The sequence below is a fragment of the Ochotona princeps genome, chromosome 7 (genome assembly GCF_030435755.1).
Source record: "Ochotona princeps isolate mOchPri1 chromosome 7, mOchPri1.hap1, whole genome shotgun sequence".
NCBI lineage: Eukaryota > Metazoa > Chordata > Mammalia > Lagomorpha > Ochotonidae > Ochotona > Ochotona princeps.
In genome coordinates, this window is record NC_080838.1 from 57,636,523 (window position 1) to 57,642,701 (window position 6,179).

At 42.9% G+C, this 6,179-nt stretch overlaps 1 pseudogene; it reads left to right on the forward strand.

The window, feature by feature from the left end:
• The first annotated feature begins 237 nt into the window (after window positions 1-237).
• On the forward strand, window positions 238-769 carry LOC101522570 (NADH dehydrogenase [ubiquinone] flavoprotein 2, mitochondrial-like; annotated as a pseudogene).
• The last annotated feature ends 5,410 nt before the right edge of the window (window positions 770-6,179 follow it).

The window sequence follows — 6,179 nt, forward strand, 5'->3', positions numbered from 1 at the left end:
GTGCAGAGTCCCGAAGCTTTGGGCCATCCTCAACTGCTTTCCCAGGCCACAAGCAGGGAGCTGGATGGGAAGTGGAGCTGCCGGGATTAGAACCGGCGCCCATATGGGATCCCGGGGCTTTCAAGGCGAGGACTTTAGCCGCTAGGCCACGCCCCCGGGCCCTGCATTTGATTTCATGTCAGAAAACTAAGAGGATAGAGATAATTTCAAAAAACTGTCCAGAAGGGCATCAAGCAGCAGCTGTGCTCCCAGGCCTGGATTTAGCCCAGAGGCAGAATGGGTGATGACCTATCTCTGCAATGAACAAGGTTGTAGAAGTTCTAAATGTACCTCCAATGAGAGTATATCAATCAGCAACTTTTTATACAATGTGTAATCAAAAGTTAGTTGGAAAATATCACATTCAAGTGTGCACTACTACTCCTTGCATGCTGCAAAACTCTGACAGCATACTGGAAGCCATTCAGAAAAATCTAGGGATCAAGGTTGGGAAAACTGCACCTGTCAAACTTCTCACTCTGGTGGAATTTCTAGGGGCCTGTGTAAATACACCTATGGTTCGAATTAGTGACAACTACTATGAGAACTTGACACCTAAGGATATTGAATAAATTATCGGTGAGCTGAAGGCTGGAAAAATGCCAAAACCTGGGCCAAGCAGTGGACGCTTCTCTTGTGAGCCAGCTGGAGGTCTCACCTCTTAGAACCATTCAAAGAACCTGGCTTTGGTGTACATGTAGGGCTTCAATTTATATTCAACTGTAAATAATGCCACTGGACAAATAAATATGAACCTTCTATGTACGTAAAAAGATACAAGTATGTTCCTTAGTGCCACATCATTTCTTGCAAGAGGATACTGTACACATTAATAGTGCGGAGTTCAACCCCTCAGACTTGCTGGTTGGAGCCGTTGTGTGGGGGCCATAGTCCCTACACCAGCTCTATGGTCTCAAGAATGCAAGACTTCTATAAGATTAGAAGCAAACACAGCAAATTCCAGCAAAAAAAAAATTGTGGGCTTAAATGTCTAAGATCACAATGTTCTTTCAGTCCTAATTAGTATTTCAGTGATGTATTTCTTCTCTTTGGTTATCATTCTTTACACTAACTTATCACTTACCTGCGAAAGTCTAGGTGGAATAAAAGTTTTAAACATTCAAAGGAAAATATTTATGATAATATGAAGAATGTTTTATTTCTCAAATCCACCTTGTGACGGCATTGTGTTTGTGCAGAAAACGTGACTTGGTAGAAGTGTGAGACTTCCAAGGAAGGCTTGATGAATGAAGGATGGTTGATTAAATACTGAATTAAGTGAAGCAAGGGGAAGGAAATTCAAGATTGGAACAGAAACATTCTTCAGAAGAAAAAAGATACAGGGAAACCCAGGAAACAAAGCTCAGGAGAGGGAAGGCGGACACTCCAGAAAAGGATGGCCAAGGGAAGACCATGAACACGCTAGCTGTGGATTTTGAAAGTGGTTTGTGCTCTGTGATTCTCTAGATACCGCAAAGAGACAGACAACATATAGTTTTTCTTAAATGACTTTAACTTCAGAAAAGCATCCCTAGGAAACACATCCGTGGAATCTGGAGACACACAATTCCCTTCTTCTGTGAGTATTTTTAGTGCATGTTGGCTCATGCTGCTTAAAGGTCATTATCTCGCTCAAGGGAAGGATACCATGGGCACCTATTACTAACCCTAGGTTGTCTGTGATGACATCGCCAAGGCAACAAGAAAACAAATGACTTAGAAAGGAGAGGGGACTGTGTTAACTATAACCCAGGAAAAAGGTTTTCTTAATCTTGGCCTGAGTGTCTTATTGGACAGAAAAAAATCTTTTCTTGGGCAGACAGAGAGGGTTGGCAATTGGGGAACCCACTCCAGTCATTCTAGAATATTTAACAGTACCCCTGGCCACTATCTAGTAAGATGCCAACAGCACCTTCCTAGCCATGACAATCAACAATGTTTCCAGACTTTGCTCAATGAAAAGTCATTCACAGTTCACAGCAGTTGTTTTGTAGTGCTCCAAAAACATTTAGTTCATGTTCACTCTCAAAAATTATCCAAAATCCAGCCTATAGTTTTGAAAACTACAACCAGAGTAGCAACCCAAAATTTCACAGAAGTGAAAAATCAAATCCAGCATTCCAGTTAGAAGCTATTCAATCTTCATGCGTTGGCAGGGAATGTGTGGCTAATTTACACCGACAAGCCCCCATGTGATAAGAACTCATGCTTGCCGACATACCTGAAATGTAACAGGTATAAAAGTTTATCGATTGCTAAAAAGACGTGGAAAGCAAAACATTTTATTTCTTTGGCCAAGGATGAGTTTCTGGCTTCATTTCTTGCAAGAGAAATAAAGACATAGTTGGAAAATGCACCTGCCTATTTAGCTCAATAGTTAAGTCTTGTCTGGATATAGTATAAAAATAGGCATTCCTCTGTCTGAACATGAAAATAGCACTTCCTAACAAAAGCTGAAAGCTTTTGAGCCCAAAAGATGTTTACTTTAGTATTTTTCTCTGGTGTTTATTTGGAGAGAGTGAGAGCATTCTGGCTGTGGTAAGCAGGTACATGAGGCTCTGGGAGAAGTCTGTAAGGGTGCACTTCCCCTCAAAGTCCAGTGATATTGATAACTTTTCACATGGCAGGTGGAGACTAGATGTTGTGTTATGCCCTTTAGAAAAGCTGTGATCAAACTGAAATAATTGTAATGATCACAGCTACCTACCTAATACTTGTATAAAACTTAACCTTCATTCACTTGGTTGATAAATAGTTATTAAGCTTCTGTCATGTAGTTTTGACTCTTGGAATACATTCGTGAGCATAAACAAAAAAATTCTGCCCTGATAGAGATTTTAAAAATAAGATACAGGTGTGTGTGTGGTGTGTATATATGTGTAGATACTGATATAGATATATACACACATTATGTATATAGATATATATATACACACATTATGGAAAGCTATAAACAGAACAAGTTGAGCAGGGTAGCTCTCCAGCTTTTCTCTGAAGAGCCAGCTAGTGGAGTCAGCTTTTGTGGATCATGTTGTCGCTCAATTCTTGTTGCAGATATACTTAAGGGGCAGTCTGTCAAGGGGGTGAAACTGATTTTCACTTAATTACAGACTCTGTTTACAGTGCAATCAGGAATAACTTTTCACTTATACCCTTCCTTATTCCACAAATAAACGGGGGTTTTTTTGTTTGTTTTTTGGGGTTTTGTTTGCTTTGTTTTTAATGAGAGGATGACATGGAAAAGGGATATGGGTTAAAACAACACCTTAGATATGCTTTAAAAGCAGAAATTGGCATCCAAACCATACTCCTCCCTCAAGCCCTGATCCATACTGTCCCCACACCCTTAGAGTGTCTTCCACCCCCTGGTGTTTCTGCAAGTGCACAATGCATGGAGCTCTCTACCTCACAGGGTTCCCTCAAGCAGCTTGTGGGTACCAGACTCTACCCACTTTTTCTCAGGTATCCCCTGAATATCTTTGGGTCCAAAGGCACTTCTTGAAGGAAGGCCAGTCCTGTTGTCCTCACAGCCAGGCTGCTTTCCTTCTTGGTACTTTCTAGTTTGCAGTTAACACATTCATCTGAATAGCACATGTGTCTTCCATGAACTTGGAAGCTCCATGAGAATGGAAAGCACTCTTCTCATTACTTTCGCCATCATATCTACAGCAGCCTGACATCTAGGAGGAGAGCATTGGAAAAGGCTCATGGGAATTCATTCAGCTCCTTGCCTGTGGCCTGAGAAAGCAGTAGAGGATGACCCAAAGCCTTGACTCCCTGCACCTGCGTGGGAGACCCGGAAGAAGCTCCTGGCCCCTGGCTTCAGATCAGCTCAGCTCCTGCTATTGCATCCAATTGGAGAGTGAATTAGTGGAAGGAAGATCTTTCTCTCTGTCTCTCCTGTTTTTCTGTAAATCTGCCTTTATAATAAAAATAAACAAATGTTTTTTAAAGTTAATGGGAATAGAATTGAAAGGTAAATCCATTTTAGTGCCAAAGGTATTTTGAAATCCATGAGTAGGTTTTGTATAATGTGAGGCATCTATGAACTTTCTGGAGACCCCCTGCATGGGCACTCTGCCTGTGGATGCAGTAAACAAAGCCTCTGACAGTCCAGTGCAAGAGAGAAGCAGGATAAGTTCAGATGTTTACAAAGTCAATAAATAAAACAAACAAGTTTTCCTAGACAAGTACAGCTTTTTCTTACATTCTGAGTTTCAAGTGGAATTTCTCCCATGGTTCTTAAATCAAGAACATGTGGAAATTTTTAGGAAATATCTTTATGTGATGCAAATAATGTGTTTTAAACAGCTGTGTTTTCCAGTATCCTACAATACAGGCCTGAGGGATGCCAACTCACAATGAGCTGAAACAAGGAGATCTGTGAGCCCTGTGCACTCAGTGTCCTGGTCTAATACAAAGGCGAAACCACAGGAGAGACGCGGAGGGACTCAGATGGCTCGTCCTCTATCCTTCAAGCCTCCTGACTCCCTCCAGTAAGGATGATGGTGTATGTGGACACTGATGATTGAACATGCTCTGTGCCTTACATAAAGGATAGAGCCCCTTCACTCTTTCCAATCAGCTGGAGAGAGTGTGATTATTCAACTGGCTACTGCTCAGGATCTAGCTTTTACCATTCAGCTAGAGAAAAAGAATGACTCATTAATCCCAGTCACTTGTGAGAGATGACTGGTTCATACTCCCCTCTTGTGGCCATTTCTAAGTACATTATCCCACACCCAGAAACACAGAAAGGTAAAGAAGCAATCCAATTTCTTTATTAAGTCAGGTTTTTTTTTTTGTCTTTTTAGAATGACAAACCAATTTTTTAAAAGTGCAGGCGTCTAACAGCACACTAAGATACTAGCCAATAGATTAAGTATCAGATTTCCTTTGATGAGTGTTTTAGAATGTTTAAATGTCTTAACATTCCAGCCAGAGCAGGTGGAAGAATTGATGAAAACACATAAGAGACTTGACCGTTTATGTCCATGATCCTACCTTAATCACATTTGCTTTCTCTCAACTGGGTTATCTTCAGCTAACATATCAGTAGATCTGGAGTGTTCAGGGAGTATGGGAAGAGGTGATCTCTCCAGTGATTAAAGCAATCCAAAGAGATTCAGATGCTCATTTGCTGGTATTTATCAAGTACTTGTCAGTATAGAGAATCAAGATTATATTTAAAAATGTTCCCTGCAAATAGGACCGGTTGGGGAGCTAAGGGGACACCCTAGCTGGGTTGAGTTTCCCAAAAAGGAGCGCATGGGCTGGAATGGGGGCTGTGTTCTAATCAGGACACGGTTGTAGTCTCCCCTGGAACAAGTGTGGGCTGGGACTGGAAGCACCAAACCAGCGTAGACTCCAGCACCATCTTGTGGTCTGGTGGACCAGGGTAGATGTGTAACAGACTAGGCTAGGTCTCAGCCCTTACTTTACCATGTGTGAGCTGTATGTGGGTATGGAAGCGCCGTGGCTGGGTTGAAACATCAAACAGCAAGAACCAGATTGGGTTGAAGGTGAGTCAGGAAAAGCCACTGTTCCTGCTAGGACAGGAGGTGAACTGAGTAGGGCTGCCTCATGGACCCACTGGTTTTTCGAAATCTGGCACTGGGAGAGGTTCTGATGGAGGAGCCTGGGCAACTTCTCTGGCAGGACACAGTCCCTGCAGGTAAGCGCAAGAAGCACAATAGGAAACAGCCCAGAACAGGCTATGGAAATTATCCCAATGGCATACACTTGGCATTGGTTGGGGGCAGACCAGGCTGAACCTGTTTACATCACCCGCTGGCGAACCCAAGCAACAGAACAGAGTGTGGGTTGGGCCAGGTTTGGTTGCGACAAATACCAGTACACATTAAGGAATGCCAAGGTGAGATGAGCCATACCAGATGTGGTTGCACCTGCTCAAACAGCACACGTGAAAACGGGGGAGGGAGGAGGCAAAGCTGACAAGGGAATGTGGGCTCTCCTGCTGGACAACTACTTCCATTGCAAAGCATGAGTCAGGATGGGGCAGACCAGACTAGGCAGGGCCACAACACCTGTGGGCCTCATGTGAGTTACACAAGGGAAGGGCCAGGGTGGGCTGACTATCTCGACTGGTGCAAGCAAAAAGTACAGTGGGTGAGGGTTGG